General features: G+C 45.6%; 1 protein-coding gene and 1 non-coding gene across 2 annotated transcripts in view; one reads left to right on the top strand and one right to left on the bottom strand.

The window, feature by feature from the left end:
• BSN (bassoon presynaptic cytomatrix protein) overlaps window positions 1–15,938 on the bottom strand; it is a 102,116-nt gene that overhangs the window by 73,977 nt on the left and 12,201 nt on the right.
• On the top strand, window positions 13,251–13,323 carry TRNAK-CUU (transfer RNA lysine (anticodon CUU)). The gene has a single exon. It is a non-coding gene; the product is annotated as a tRNA-Lys (tRNA).

Below are 15,938 nucleotides of genomic sequence, written 5' to 3'. Positions count from 1 at the left end.
AGCTTTTGTAGACTGCACAACTCTGTACTAAACACCAGGGAATGATACACTTTAAATGGGTGAATGTTATGGTATGTGAATTATATCTCAAAAAAAAAGTTTAAAAATACTATCTGGACCTGTACTCTCAGATATCCAATACCCATTTCCAAACTGTAAGCTTGTACTTCTGTGCTAATATACTAAGAATTCATAAAATTAAAAAATAAAAAGTGGTATGAATATATATAAAAAACCTTGGCTGATGAAACGGTTAATGATTTCAATGCCTTTTGTTCCTGGGAGTCAAAACAGTAACACCATCACCCCCAGCAGCTACCATGTTCTCAGCTCACTCTGTGTGCCAGCCTCTCTCTGCACATAATCAACCTCNGAAGGAGGAGAAGGAGAAGAAGGAAAAGGAGTCAAAGGAGGAGAAGGAAAAGGAGGAAGAGGAAGAGGACAAGAAGGTGGAGCAGGAGGAAGAGAAAAAGGAGGAACAGGAGGGGAGGAGAGGAAGAAGGAGGAGAAGGAGGAAGAGAAGGAGGAGGAAGAGAAGNAAGGAGGAGGAGGAGGAGGAAGAGGGGGAGGAGGAGGAGGAAGAGGGGGAGGAGGAGGAGGAAGAGAAGGAGGAATTATCCAAGGTGAAAGCAGCGTCCCAGCTATCCGACTGACTGCTGAAGACCCTGGCTAACCCTCAATTTCCATCCCCTCCTGTCTTGGCCAGCTTCCTCTGGTGGTGCAGACCTTGCAGAATTTTGTGTCCCCATTTTTCATTAACCCTCAGCAGGGGAAAAGGGGCTAAGCCTAACTTTGTGTCCCCTCCTAGGCAGCGCACTCTTCCCCAGAGCACTGGATTTCTGGAGTAGTTGCTACTTTATTATTGTGACCTACTATTTTTACTGTAATGGCCCTGGGGCACTCAGGGTCCACAAGTGTTGTTTGATGATTAAATTTTTGTTAATACAGAAAATAAAACTGAGCTACTAAAAAAAGTATGTGCATAAGTACACAGTAGATTCATGGATGTGCATGTGGGAAGATCTTAGAAATATGCATAGAAAAGTAATAATGCAAGGAAAGATGGGGGAAAATAGAAGTTCTACTCAATGACTGAATTGTTTAAATATCCACATCAATAATATGCTTATGTCTTGGTGTGTAATTTTTAAAAATTCCACAGGCAGTTGGCTGGCTCAGTCAGAAGAGCATGGGACTCAATCTCGAGGGTCATAAATTCAAGCCCCACACTGAGTGTAGAAATTACTTAATAAATAGGGGCGCCTGGGTGGCTTAGTCGTTTAAGCGTCCGACTTTCGCTTAGGTCATGATCTCGCGGTTCGTGGGTTTGAGCCCCGTGTCGGGCTCTGTGCTGACTGCCAGCTCAGAGCCTGGAGCCTATTTCAGAGTCTGTATCTCCCTCTCTCTGACCCTCCCCTGCTCACGCTGTCTCTCTCTCTCTCTCCTAGAAATAAATAAAAAAATTAAAAAAAAAAGAAAGTACTTAATAAATAAATTAAAACATTTAAAAATTCCCAGAGGGTCTCATCAATATAGTTAAAATTCAAAAGTGCCTGAACAGGGGCACCTGGATGGCTCAGTTGGTTAAGCATCCGACTTTGGCTCAGGTCATGATCTCACGGTTCATGGGTTTGAGCCCCCGCGTTGGGCTCTGTGCTGACAGCCAGCTCGGAGCCTGGAGCCTGTTTCAGATTCTGTATCTCCCTCTCTCTCTGACCCTTGCCTGCTCAGGCGCTCTCTCGCTCTCTCTCTCTCTCTCAGAAATAAATTTTTAGGGGCGCCTGGGTGGCTTAGTCGGTTAAGCGTCCGACTTTCACTTAGGTCATGATCTCGCGGTTCGTGGGTTCGAGCCCCGCGTCGGGCTCTGTGCTGACTGCTAGCTCAAAGCCTGGAGCCTGTTTCAGAGTCTGTGACTCCCTCTCTCTCTGACCCTCCCCTGCTCACGCGGTCTCTCTGTCTCTCCTAGAAATAAATAAAAAATATTAAATAAATAAATAAATAAATTTTTAAAATTTTTAAAAAATTAAAAAATTAAAAAGTGCCTGAACGTATCAGANGCATCAGGCTCTGTGCTGACAGCTCAGAGCCTGGAACCTGCTTTGGATTCTGTGTCTCCCTCTCTCTCTGCCCCTCCTCCGCTCGCACTCTGTCTCTCTCTTTCAAAAATGAATAAACATTAAACATTAAAAACAAAAAAAAAACAATGCCAAGAAAAGAGCATGGGAACAAAGACAAAAAACAAGCCTCAATGGCAGTAAGAGTCCTGCTCAGGCAAGATCACTGAGAAGCACATGGTGTAGCAAGACCCATAGTGGGGTGGGCACCACCTCCAAGCAACACTCCTTCCCAAAGTCACTGTTAAGTGTCCATCATCATTTGTGGGGCTCCCATTAGGCCCCTCCCTGCTGGGTATTCAGTAGCCCAGGGTACCTCTGTGATCTAGTCTGGGATGAGAACATAGTAAACTTTCTCCCTTGTCATAGTAAGCAATAGTGCAGTTAGCACTGTGATCAAGGATGTCATGGTCATCTGAGGGAAGCCACCACGTGCAAGCTTTCCTGCTCCCACTCCCTAATTCACCTCCAGTATCTCCCCCCACCCCATGATTCCCCTCCCTTGGCAAATTTAGCCAGACCAGTTCATCCACACACTGTTCAACTGCTCCCACTAGCCTCATAGCCCTAGGAACCCCAGGCCTGCATTTGGGAAGAGGCTCTGTTCCCAAACAAAAGACTGAGATCTTTTGTGGACACCAAAGAACATCATAAACATTCCCGTCTTTAAAAAAATACTTTATGACAGATTAATTTCATTGTGGTATGGGCTCAGGTTTTCCCAAAAAAAGAGGTCCTAAAAACCCAACGTTAAGTACCATCCAGTCAAAGGGAGAGGAGAGTGGGGAGGTGTGGTACTGTGTGTAGGAGGTGGCTAGGGGTCCCCATATGGACGTGTCCACTGGAAAGTGGATGACCTGAGCTGGAGAGGGTTCAGGGAGCTGTCAGCAGGCAGCACCTGTCATGCAGAAGCCCTGGGCGGGCTCCATGAGAGCGAGAAGAAACATGGCTCAGGGCTGAGTCCTGGGGACCTCAGGGAGGCAGCACAAATGGTGTCGCAGAGGAGACCAGAGGAGACAGAAACCAAGGAGGGAGTTTGCAGAAGAGGAGTGTGATGAGAAGTCCACAGGGAGGTTAGGCAACTAAGACAGGAAAATGTCCACCGGGGGCACCTGGCTGGCTCAATCAGAAGAGCATGAGACGCTTGACCTCAAGGTTATGAGTTCTAGCCCCATGCTGGGTGCAGAGATTACTTAAATAAAAACTTTAAAATTAAAAAAAGAAAGAAAACATCCACTGAATTGGACCATTAGCTTGTCCCTGGAGCCCCAGAAGGAATCAAGGTGTCTGGGTGTGTGTGTGTGTGTGTGTGTGTGTGTGTGTGTGTGTGTGTGTGTATGTATACGTGTGCAGACAAGCAGCCATCATCTGAGGTGGTTCTGGCCAACTCCCTACAATGTGGAAGAGGTTGAGGATGCCAGAGAAGTTTTGCTGCTCCTTTGGTGGGTTTGGTGAGCCCTTCCTCACCTAGACTGTGGGATCCACTCAGGGCGACGACTGCATTTCCTCTGTCAACTCAGTGAATGCACAGACCCTGCTCCACAGTGGGACTAAGAAGTGCTTATTGAATGAACACACTGAACAAAAATAAACAGTGAACAAAGATGCTGGACAAAGAAAGAACACCCTCAAACAATGAGTCTGCATCTTTGGGGATGAAAGCCTTCCCTGGGGATAAAGCAGGTCTTTGAAGAAATTAATTTGCTGGGGGCAACAGCGGCACCCCACTCTACCCAGGGGCAGGGAGGATGCCAAGCAGACTGCTCCTCGCATCAGATGTCCGATATTTTCACTGGACACATGAAAGTGTCCTTATCCCAAAGTGGCCAGGGTGATCCACCAAGCAGAGGCCAGGACTGGGAAGCCTAGATCCCTCCTCCTGGTCCTCCAGAGCCTTGCTATGGGGTTCTTGGAAAGAACCTCTCTAGCTAAGTCTTTCCATCCCCCACCAGTGTTCCTGACCCTCTGTTGGCCAGAGCTACACAGAGGGAAAATCGCTGTATAAGCAAAATCAATTACTACTAATTACTATCAACAACTATCTTTTCAAGAGCCATGTTTGCCTTTATCTGAACATCTTGTTTTTTCCTGAGCTACCAGTAGTGACTAAGGAAAATGAAGCCCATTTCAGGGCCCATGTTCCCTGAAAACCTTGCCAGGAGTTTTAGCCTTGATTACTTCTGGGGTCACTGCCCCTCCATCTCACAGGCCTGGGAGGCCCAGAATGAAGTGCTCACAAGGGAGTACCAGGAACCAAAGATGCTTTCCAAAGGGCAAAGCTTCTAGTTTCTTTCTTCATGCTTCTGAAAACAGGTTCTCAGCACCACCAGGCAGACCCGGAGCAGTAAGCCAGGGTCTTTGTAACTGAAAGGGAGCAGTGTCACCCCCAAGAGTCCCCACCAGGCTCTCCAACATGAGGACAGGGAAGACATTTTCTCTTTCCTCACTCCACACTCAGGGCTGTGGAGGTTTTTACCATTTAGAAAAGGAGATGGTTGTGTGACACCTGTCCCTGGAGCCCTAGATGGGTTTCCTAGGGCTCTTCACACCTGACTGAGTGCCTAGGTAGGGAGAATGCAGAAGCTCTGTGCCTGTATTCTCAGGCCCTGTGTTTTTACAGCCCAGGCAAGCCAAGGTATATGCCATGGTGGCCAAGGAGGTGCCAAGTACCAATGAGAGCAGGGACCCTTGTGTGGGCTCTACCATATACGCTGGCAGGGCAGGGGAGTTAGGGGAAGGATAGAGGCCAGTGTGGCAGAGGTGGTCTGTCAAGAGCACCCAGAGCAAGCTGCCCTGCTTCCATAGGCTCGGCCCGCATCACAGGCCCAAAAGCATCCTGGCAGGAAACCCCTCTTCCCCTGGCAGTCAGCACTAAGCACTAGCATTTGTAAAAATGCTTTCAGTACATGAGGGAAGCAGGGATGGATGCTTGGCCCCTGGGAAAGCCCTACTCCAGTCCACTGGCTTCTGAGCCTGCTCCGTGTGTCACAGCTTGCCTCTAGAGCCCTGGGCCTAGATAAATACATATCCCAGAGTCACACTGGTTTCTCTGCCCTGGGTGCCCACTGGCAGATCACCACTCCAGACCATCAGCCTGAGACCTGGAGCTCCCTCCCTCCTGGCCTCTTCCCAATCCCCAAAACCTTCCAAGGGAACCCTGTCCCTCACCACTGTCCAAACTTCCTGGAGTTTCATGAACACAAATGAGGATTAAGAGGCAAAATGACATTCTTTCCAATGCAAGCGGGTGTTTTCTGTGGCTCTGGTGGCCTGGACTGAACCCCTGGGCTGAAAACCTCTGGGATGGGCCAGCCCTTTCAAGGGAACTCTCCAGCTTCAGGCCCAAATTATGTGTTTTAGCAGCTATATGTGAAGATGAGAAAGATGGACCAGCGTGGTTCCTCTGAGCCCCCCAGGCATCCCCATATTCAATCAGAGCTCCCAGAGGGCAGGGACCAAACCCTTAATCAAGTTTAATTCAAATATATTCTGTAGTAGGAAACAGGGATGGGAATCTACCTGTTCACCTTTATATCTTCAGGGCTGGGCAGGCACCAGGCAACCAGCTGGTATTTAATACCAGGCCTCATGCTGCGTGCTCTCATTTCCAGCATTTCATTTGATAAAAACTTGTTAAATTCAATATACTTGACTTGCCCTCTTGCAACCCCGGTTATCACCTCAATTTTTAACTCTTCCTCATCTCTTTCTCAGTGTACTTGTAGAAACCAGTGGCATTAATATTAATGCATTTGCACGTTAGGTGCTCCTTTATTTCCCCAGCCTAGACTTGAATACTCAGCTGCCTACCTAATACCTCACTTGGGTGTCTCTAAAACACAACTTCTCCAGGAACGAACTCTGATCCTAGGCCCCATTCAGTTGCCCCCAGTGTGCACCACATGCTCAGGCCAGAACTCAGGGGTCTTCCTGACTTCTCTCTTTCTCTAACTTGTCAAAGCGAGGCGTTCAGGACCCCGCTGGCTCTACATTCAGTATATATTCAGAAGCTGAGTGCTTTTTAGCACTTTCTCCCTCTCCCTACTCCCTGCCATCCCCTCATCCTGGTCCAGTGACCATCCTCCCACATCTGACCAGTGTCCAAACCCCTCACTAGCACCCTGCCTCTACCCTTGCCTCTCAGGTTTGGCATACATAGCAAAATGTGCATTTACCATCTTGTTTCAGCATCCTATAGGAAATTAACCCAGAGATACCCTGGGAAAAATACAAAATATCCCATAAGATACACTGGGAAATCATCCCATCAATACATTACCCCATAGATACACCAGTAAAAATACAAAATGACATATACACCAGGTTGCTCAATGTGATGGCTACTTGTAAGAGCAAAGTCTGGCCACAGGCTGATATCCACGGATCAGCTATGGCACACCCATGTGATAGAGCACTGTGCAGATGCAAAAAAAAGAAAGAAAAGAAAAAAGAAATAAAGAAAAGAAAAGAAAAAGAAAAAAAGAAACTAATCAGGAGGATTTCTCCATTCTGCTATGGAGTGATCTTCAGAATATATTATGTAGGGGGAAAAAACCTCAGAACAGGGTTCAGAATTGGCCAGATAGGTATACATATATATGTGTGTGTATATATACATATGCGTGTATATATATGTGTGTGTGTGTGTGTGTATATATATATATGGGGGGTTAAGTAAATGTATATTTTCCTTATATTTTCAAAAGGGAATGGAAAAAAAACTGATAAAGGTGAATTCTTATCAGAGAAGGAAGAAAATAATGTGGAAGGGAACAAGATAGAACTAGACTTCTCTAGGTACATTTCATTTATTTGAAATCACATAAAAGTTTTATATAATTTTAAGAAAATTAAATTAGAAAGAAAAAAGTATAGCTGATGGCATTGTTGTCCTCAGTGGATTTCTGCTCTGTGCCATGTGACTTTGCAGTTCGACCCACTAAGGGTGAAGTCTATTTTTCCAGAATGTGGCAGACTCTATTTTCCAAAAATGGTCTCCATAAGATTTCTAGTCCCACAGGCTCTTACAGAAACTGGACATTCCCAATCGAGAGCTGGAGCCCATATCTCCTCCTCTCAAAACTGGATAGGACTTTAGCACCATCTCAATGAAGAGAAATGGCAGAAATAATAAATGTCTTTTGAGACTAGGTCATAAAAGGTAGTACAGTCTCCAGGTGGCTTTCTCTCTCTCTCTCTCTCTCTCTCTCTCAGAACAACCCTGAAACCCAAAAACCATGTTGAGAGGGAACAACCTAGCCCATGTGGAGAAGCACTGAGGCTCCCAGCTACTAGCAAGAATCAACTGTAAGACTGTAAGTGAGGAGGATAATTCAGATGATTCCAGTCCCCAGACTGTGAGTCTTCCACTTGAAGCTCCAGACACTGTAGAGCAGAAATAAGCCATCCTGTGTGCCCTGCCTGAATTCCTGACCCGTAGAATCTGTAACAAAATAGTGGTTGGTTGATGCCACTAAGCTTTAGGGTAATTTCTTATACAGCCATAGTAACTACAAGACCACCCCTTAAATTTGGGCTGAAATACGAATTGCTTTGGGGGCATCTGGATTGCCTGGTCAACTCTTGGTTTTGGCTCAGGTCATGATCGAATCAGGTCATGATCGAAAGAATCCTGGGTTCGAGCTCCACATCAGGATCTGCACTATCAGTGCAGCCTGCTTGGGATTCTCTCTCTCTCTCAAAATAAAGAAAACTTTTAAAAAAAATGAGTTGCTTTGACTAAAATAATGTTAGCAGATGTGTCTTTTCAAGCAGAGGTCTGAAGTGTGTGTGTGTGTGTGTGTGTGTGTGTGGTTAGGCATGCCCTCCTGTGTGTCTGTCATCACCATGGGAAGAAAATGTGGGGCAGACCTGGACTTAACTGCAGCCCAGAGCCCAGCCTAGTTCAGTGAAGTCTAGCCAGCATGCAACGGCATGAATGAGAATTAAACATTGCTGTTTGAAAAAAAAAAAATTGCTGTTTGAAGCCACTGAGTTTTAGCTGATGTACTGTGCAGTATGATCATGGCAACAGATAAGTGATCAAAAAGCAATGCCTACAAATTGAACACAAACTGGAAAAAAAAAAAAAAGAGCTTAATTACATATCTTCTTAATGACATAACCTCACCGAGAAGAGTCATTTCAACTAAGTCTAAAGCACAGAACTTGGACTATACATCCTTGGAAAGAGATAAACTAAGAACAAAAGAAACCACAAGAAAATCTTAAATTATGTTCCCTAGTATTATTGTTAGTTAAAATACCTATATTATTATTTTGAAATAAATACACATATATACATTACATATACGTGTGTATGTATATATAAAATATTCCATATATACGCAATGTTTGTTTGGATTCTGATTTGAACAAAACAACCCTAAAAAGCCATTTATGAGATACTCAAGTAAAACTGAACATGGATTCAGTATTAAGTTATATTAAGAAATTATAGTTAATTTTGTTGGCTGTGATAATGTCATTGGATTAAAATAAAAACAGCTTTTAACTAGAGGTACATCCTAAAGTATTTATGAGTGAAATGATATGTTTGTATTTTGGTTGAAAATACTCCAGAGGCACCTGGATGGCTAAGTCTGTTAAGTATCCAACTTTGGCTCAGGAAATGATCTCGTGGTTCCTGAGTTTGAGCCCTGCATAGGGCTCTCTGTTGTCAATGCAGAGCCTGCTTCAGATTCTCTCTCTGCCCCTCCCCCATACTCTCTCATGCATGTGCACTTTCTCTCTCACTTCCTCTCAAAAATAGATAAAAACAGGGGCGCCTGGGTGGCTTAGTGGGTTAAGCGTCCGACTTTCGCTTAGGTCATGATCTCACGGTTCGTGGGTTCGAGCCCCGCGTCGGGCTCTGTGCTGACTGCCAGCTCAGAGCCTGGAGCCTGTTTCAGTCTGTGACTCCCTCTCTCTCTGACCCTCCCCTGCTCACGCTGTCTCTCTCTCTCTCCTAGAAATAAATAAAACATTAAAAAAAAAATTAAAAAAATAAATAAATAAAAACATTAAAAAAAGAAAAAAGAAAATACTCCAGTCTAGAAAAGGGAATACTTTTGCACTGTTGGTAGGAATACAAACTGCTGCAGCCACTCTGTAAAATTATGTAGGTTCCTCAAAAAGTTAAAAATAGAGGGGCACCTGGGTGGTCCAGTCTGATAAGCTTCCAACTTCAGCTCAGGTCATGATCTCACAGCTTGTGAGTTCAAGCCCCATGTCAGGCTCTGTGCTGACAGTCCGGAGCCTGGAGCCTGCTTCCGATTCTGTGTCTCCCTCTTTCTCTGTCCTTCCCCCATTCACATTCACTCTCACTCTCAAAAATAAATAAATATTTTAAAAAAATTTTTAATTAAAAATAGAAGTACCCTACAACCCAGAAACTGCACTACTAAGTATTTACTTAAAGAATAAAAAAATGTTGGGGTCCCTGGGTGGCTCAGTTGGTTAGGCATCCAACTTCAGCTCAGGTCGTAATGTTGCTGTTTGTGAGTTCAAGCCCCACGTCGGGCTCTGTGCTGACAGCCCAGAGCTTAGAGCCTACTTCAAATTCTGTGTCTTCCTCTCTCTCTGCCCTTCCCCTATTCATGCTCTGTCTGTCTGTTTGTCTCTCTCTTTCTCTCAAAAATAAACATTAAGAAAAAAATTTTTAATTAAGGAGGAGCATCTAGGTGGCTCAGTCGGTTAAGCAGCTGACTTTGGCTCAGGTCATGATCTCACGATTTGGGAGTTCAAGCCCCGAATTAGGTTCTGTGCTGACAGCTCAGAGCCTGGAGCCTGCTTCAGATTCTATGTCTCCCTCTCTCTTTGCCCCCCTCTCTCTCTCTCTCTCTCAAAAATAAATAAACATTTTTAAAAAGGATACACAAATGCTAATTCAAAGAGGCACCTGCATCCCAATGTTTATAGCAACACTATCAACAATAGCCAAATAATGGAAAGAGCCCAAATGTCCATTGACTAATGAATGGATAAAGGAGATGTGGCATATATATACAATGGACTGTTACTCAGCAATCAAAAAGAATGAAATCTTTTTGTAACAACATGGATGGAATTACAGTCTATTATTCTAAGTGAAATAAGTCAATCAGAGAAAGACAAATATATGATTTCACTCACATGTGGAAGTCAAGAATTTAAGAAACAAAACAGATGAACACAGGGGAAGGGAAAAATAAGATAAAAACAGAAAGGGAGGCACACCATAAGAAAGTCTTAAATACAGACAACAAACTGAGGGTTGCTGGAGGGGAGGTAGGTAGGGGGATGGGTTAAATGGATGAGGGCATTAAGGAGGGCACTTGCTGGGATGAGCACTGGATGTTATATGTAAGTGATGAACCACTAAATTCTACTCCTAAAACCACTGGTACACTATATGTTAACTAACTCGGATTTAAATAAATGAAAAAGGAAGGAAGGAAGGGAAGGAACAGAAGAAAGGAAGAAGAGAGGGGGAGAGAGGGAGGGAGAGAGAGAGTGAGAAAGAAAAAGAAAGAAAGAAGAAAGAAAGAAAGAAAGATCCAGTCTAAGAAAGAAAGAAAGAAAGAAAGAAAGAAAGAAAGATCCAGTCTAAAAAAAAAAAAAGAAAAGAAAGCTGGAGAAATATAGATGAAACAAGACAGCAAAACATTGATCATTGTTGAAGCGGGTAATGGGTCACCAGAAAGGGGTTCACCATACCATCTTTTCTCCTTTTATGTGAGTTTGCAATATTCATCTGCAGAATGTTTACTGTCCCTGAGGACATCTACCCTAAAGAGCCAAAGGCCAGTGTACCCCAAAAAGAGGCCAGAATTACACGTCTGACCAGAGAAGAAGAGGCCCACAAAAGAGTTTCCTCTGCAGTGCACAGAGGCTTCCATGGCTAGAATGCAAGGGGTGGCTGCCTCTCCAAGCCAACTTGGCTCTACTGCTACCTTCAGCTGACATCACCTCAAACCAGAGCTGGCAAGGCTTTGGCCTGGAGGGTTCAACACTGGCCACTCAAAGTCAGATACAGGGATTTGGAAAGTGGGCACACAGGGCCAGAAGAAGGGGAGAGGTTCTCCGGGCAAGATTCCTAAAACAAGCATACTGTCTTAGTATTACCCTTATTTCAGGAGACAGAGTCAGGATCCAAAGGGTCTCACTAGGTTGGAAGGGATCTCCAAATACAACGAAAGAAGACATGCCAGGGATCCACGCAGGCCCCCACAGATTCACACTCGGGTTGCACAAGCCCAGGATGGAGGGGACCCGGTCTTCATGCTGAGATGCCCAGTGTGGGGTGTAGTGCCAGAGGGCACTCAGGAAGGTAGAGGATGGTGTTCTCAGACTGGCAAGTGAAGGTTAGTCATTCTTCAGACTGTGTCACTCAGTCCGAGTGACATACTGAGCCCTGACCTATGTGAACCTCCCTGTCTTCAGGACATTGACAGCCTTGGGCAGGACATCCCAGGCCGGCAAGGGTCTGAGAGTCACAATCCAGCCACAGGAGCTAGAGAAGTCAAGTATAGAGAATCCCAGAGTTGAGGAGGTAAGAGCATAGTGAGCTCCTGCTAAACCTGTGAGCAGATAAGCCAGCTGTGCCAGAGAGCAGGGCCAGGCCAAGAGACAGGGGGTGTAAGGAAGCCCATTTGAGACAAAAGAGAGAACTTTCCAACAGTGGAGTCACCTGCCTGGGAGGGACCAGAGGTCACTGATCACTGGGTGTTCACACCAAAGCAGAGCTCCTGCCTTCAGAGAACTTGGAAGCAGACATGTTGGCATCCACTAGGGGCTGGATTAGATGCTTGAAGTAAAAGGAAGGCAGAACAAACATATCACCCACTGAAGCTAAGCCATGCTCCTGAAGGAAGTGGCCTCACATGCCAGACCTTGAGGTTGGTGGAAACCTGGCCTAAGCCCACAGAACCCATGGGGCTGCAGGAGAAACTGCAGACACATCCATCTTCTCCCTCTACAAGTGAAGGAATCTGTACAACTGCCCCCTGGAGGGGGCAGACCAGGTGCCGGAGCACCTAGGGGACACGGAACAACACTTAGGAGGTAAGCGCCCATGCACGGCTGGAAACAGGGAGGCTGCATCAGGCGCCGCAGGCCCAGGTAGAAGCCTGGCTGACTGGCTGGCCAACCCAGTAGAAGGAAGCCAGTAGCTTTTCAAGAGTCCATGCCTATGCAAGGTGCCAGCCAGTCCCTCTTATAGCTTGATTGTGATTGTGAGGGCATCTCGTCCACCCCGAAAGATCTCTGGGGCATGGAGGAAGAGCAAACCTCTTCATTTAAATCTCTTTTAATTAGCCTAAAGGCTGCACGATATATCTATTTTCTCTCCACAGTGAGGCTGAGGAACAGCAGGAAGCATCACTCTTCCTCCTTACTTGTCTAACAAAAATAAGCTGTCAGAGATGGAGGGGACCTTGGAGTCATCTAGTTAAATCTCTCCTTTTACAGATAAAAACTAGTGAGGACCTACTATCTGTATGGCCAATTTGGGGCAATGTTGGGATTGATTACAACCTAAGTTTCTGACCCCCACCCAGGAGGCTTCCAGTATTCTCAATTCCCCACCCACCGTATGCTGTCCTTTGTTCAAATGTCCTATTTCCTGATCCTTTTCTCGTCCTCAAAGCCCTCCCCATCCTCTTGCTAAATTTTCCATCTTCTCAGAGCAGGAGGCAAGGAAGTGACGCGATTCTCCAGCTGTGCTCAGTGTATGGCATTTCAGTTTGCTAAAGTCAGCTAGCTGGCTGTTCTTCTAAATCTCTCATATTAGGCCTTTGGAGTTCCCAACAGAATAAGTTAATGTTGTGAATGTGTTTTGTAAGCTGTAAAATACCATACAAATATATGCTCTACTATTTTAGAATATGAAATAATCCAACCTCTTTTAATCATGTGCTCATTTATCTTACCTCTGTGAGACAAAGGAAAAGCAGGAGCAAACTCTAATTTAAGGAACTTTAGGGTAAAAATCTAAACAAGTGCCTCTTTCTCTCCACCAGATTAGAAGCTCCTTGAGGGTACAGCCCATTTTGTGCTCCTTCCTTCGTTCCTCACATTTCACCCAGGGCTAAGCATCCAGTAAATGTTCAGCATAGAGTTTCCTGGATTCATGGATAAAATTTCACTGTAAGGGGTGCCTGGCTGGCTCAGTTGGTAGAGCATGTGACTCTTAATCTCAGGGTTGTGAGTTCAAGCCCCATGTTGGGTGTGAAGCCTCCTTTAAAAAGTTTTTTTCACTTTATTTAAAAAAATTTTTTTTAATGTTTATTTATTTATTTTTGAAAGAGAGAGCATGCGTAGGAGAGGGGCAGAGAGAGAAGGAGACACAGAATCCAAAGCAGGTTCCGGGCTTCAAGCTGTCAGCACAGAGCATGACACGGGGACTTGTATTCACAAACCACGAGATCATGACCTGAGCCAAAGTTGGACATTTACTGAGCCACCCAGGTACCCCACATTTTTTCACTTCAAAATCCTTCTATTACTATGGTGCCTGGGAGGCTCAGTTGGTTAAGCATTTGACTCTTGATATCTGCTTGGGTCATAATCTCATGGTCATGAGATCAAGCCCTGTGTCCACCTCCTCACTGAGCATGGAGCCTGCTTAAGATTGTCTCTCTCTCTTTCCCTCTGCCTCTTCCCTGCTTGCACTCGCTCCCTCTCTCTCAAATAAATAAATAAATAAATAAAATCCTCATATTGCTAAGTAGAACTTAATTATAGAAACCTTCACAACTACTCCCATATACAAAAAGGGCAGGCGACCCATATTACCTACCTGCATGCACAAATGTATCAAATGTACAGGTGCGGCTATCAGGAAATTTCCTTACCCTCTTTTCTTCCAAAGCACCCAGATGCCTTACTGATTCTTCTAGCATCCTAGGAAAGGATAGCTCCCTCCCTGAGCCAATGGCACTAGAGAGCAACTCTGGGTCCAGGGGCAGTCCACTGGACTGGGTCCTGGAGATCACCTCTGGATGATCCTTGCCTGAGCTGCTGCTGAGGCTTTTGATCTCCTCAATAGCTGGCACCAAGACCCAGAAGCTAACCTTCCTACTTCCCCTCAGGGAAAATTCACCACACACTTCAGGGGCAGCCAGCCTGCTCAAACAGTTCTGGATTTGATCCCAGGGTGATCTAGAGTTCTCTAGATGCTCCTAATAGGCCTCCATGTGACCTTCTTACTAGAAAGAAGTGGAGGTACTAGGTAAGGGGTCTCTTCTAGAGCAAAGTTCTCTTAAGAAGCCTAGATGCCCATAAGAACAAAGAACACATGAGGAGATCAGAGCAGGGCTATGGCCAGCCTGGGGCTCAAGATACAGCACAGATGACAGCTTACTAGTTCCATCCCACAGGCACAGATGACCAGACCTAATGTATAAGACATATGAGCTGAGGGCATACCAGGGGGCAACAGATAGCCACCAGAGGCCCCATCTGCAGGAAGGGAACCTGAGACACCAGAATCCCATCTACTCTACCACAGGTGTGACCCCAGAGGCCATGGTCCCAATCATTCCCCAGCTATGACCAGCTTCCACCACAATGCTGATGAATGCAGAAAGAGAGGCCCTCAAGGCTGGAAAGGAGCCTAAGCAAGTCCTACCAATGCAGTATCAATGCCAGCGTGACATACCCCTGGCACGGAGAGGCCCAGGCAGGAGTCCCCGTATGGCTCGATTATCCATCAAGTCCCAGCTCACCAGGAGGGCCTCAAGTCCTAAACTGACACTTGGTCCTTGCTGTAGGCATGTAGGTCTCAGCTACCATTTCACCATTGTAAAAAGTGAGTCCCCAGGCAGGATGAGTAAGATCCAGACAGACGGGGCCTGTAGGAGCTGAATGGCCAGGCAAGTGGAGTGAAGAACAGGTGTGTGTAAAACACAAAGCAGGATGTCCATGGTGAAGCAGAAATCCATTAAGAGTAATTATAACCATTGTGACAGTTTTGCCAATCTACCTCCCAAGTCAGCCCCAACTTACTGCACATGGGAACAGATTTCCCCTCAAATAGTCCACACATAGCAGGGTCTGTCTCTCCCCACTTGCATCACTAACAGGAAGAAAGGGCACTATTGAGATGTACAGGACCTCTGAGAAGAGAAAGGATTTATTGAAGCCCAAGCCCTATATTCTAGCAGCCTACTACTTAAATATACAGTGAGGGCTTCCCACAGCTGGGCAAAAAGTCATGATCCATGGGCTCTGAAAGCTTTGCCCTCTTAAAATCAGACCAAACTTACTCAGAGAAAGAAGGACTTTAGAAAAGAGAACAGAAAAGTGACCCATTGCATCATTCTTTGGCTCCCAAACTAGTCCAAAGTCTGGCTCTACTTTCAGTGAACTCTTAGCCCCTTCACATCTAAAGACCTCAACAAACTCTTTTTTATTTTTATTTTTTTTTAATGTTTTTTATTTACTTCTAGGAGACAGAGAGAGAGACAACGTGAGCAGAGGAGGGTCAGAGAGAGAGGGAGTCACAGACTGAAACAGTCTCCAGGCTCTGAGCTGGCAGTCAGCACAGAGCCCGATGCGGGGCCCGAACCCACGAACCGCGAGATCATGACCTAAGTGAAAGTCGGACGCTTAACCGACTAAGCCACCCAGGTGCCCCAACAAACTCATTTTTAAAAAGCTAGAGGTGCCTAGGTGGCTCAGCTGGTTAACCATCCAACTTTAAATCAGGTCACGATCTCACAGTTCATGGGTTTGAACCCTGTGTCAGGCTCTATGCTGACAGTTCAGAGCCTGGAGCTTGCTTCAGATTCCGTGTCTCCCTCTCTCTCTGTCCCTCCACCACTCGCAATCTTTATCTCTCTG

This window comes from Crocuta crocuta, unplaced genomic scaffold, assembly GCF_008692635.1.
Source record: "Crocuta crocuta isolate KB4526 unplaced genomic scaffold, BGI_CrCroc_1.0 scaffold77, whole genome shotgun sequence".
NCBI lineage: Eukaryota > Metazoa > Chordata > Mammalia > Carnivora > Hyaenidae > Crocuta > Crocuta crocuta.
The sequence above is the reverse complement of the archived record's forward strand: the minus strand, read 5'-3'. Positions and strand labels throughout refer to the sequence as shown.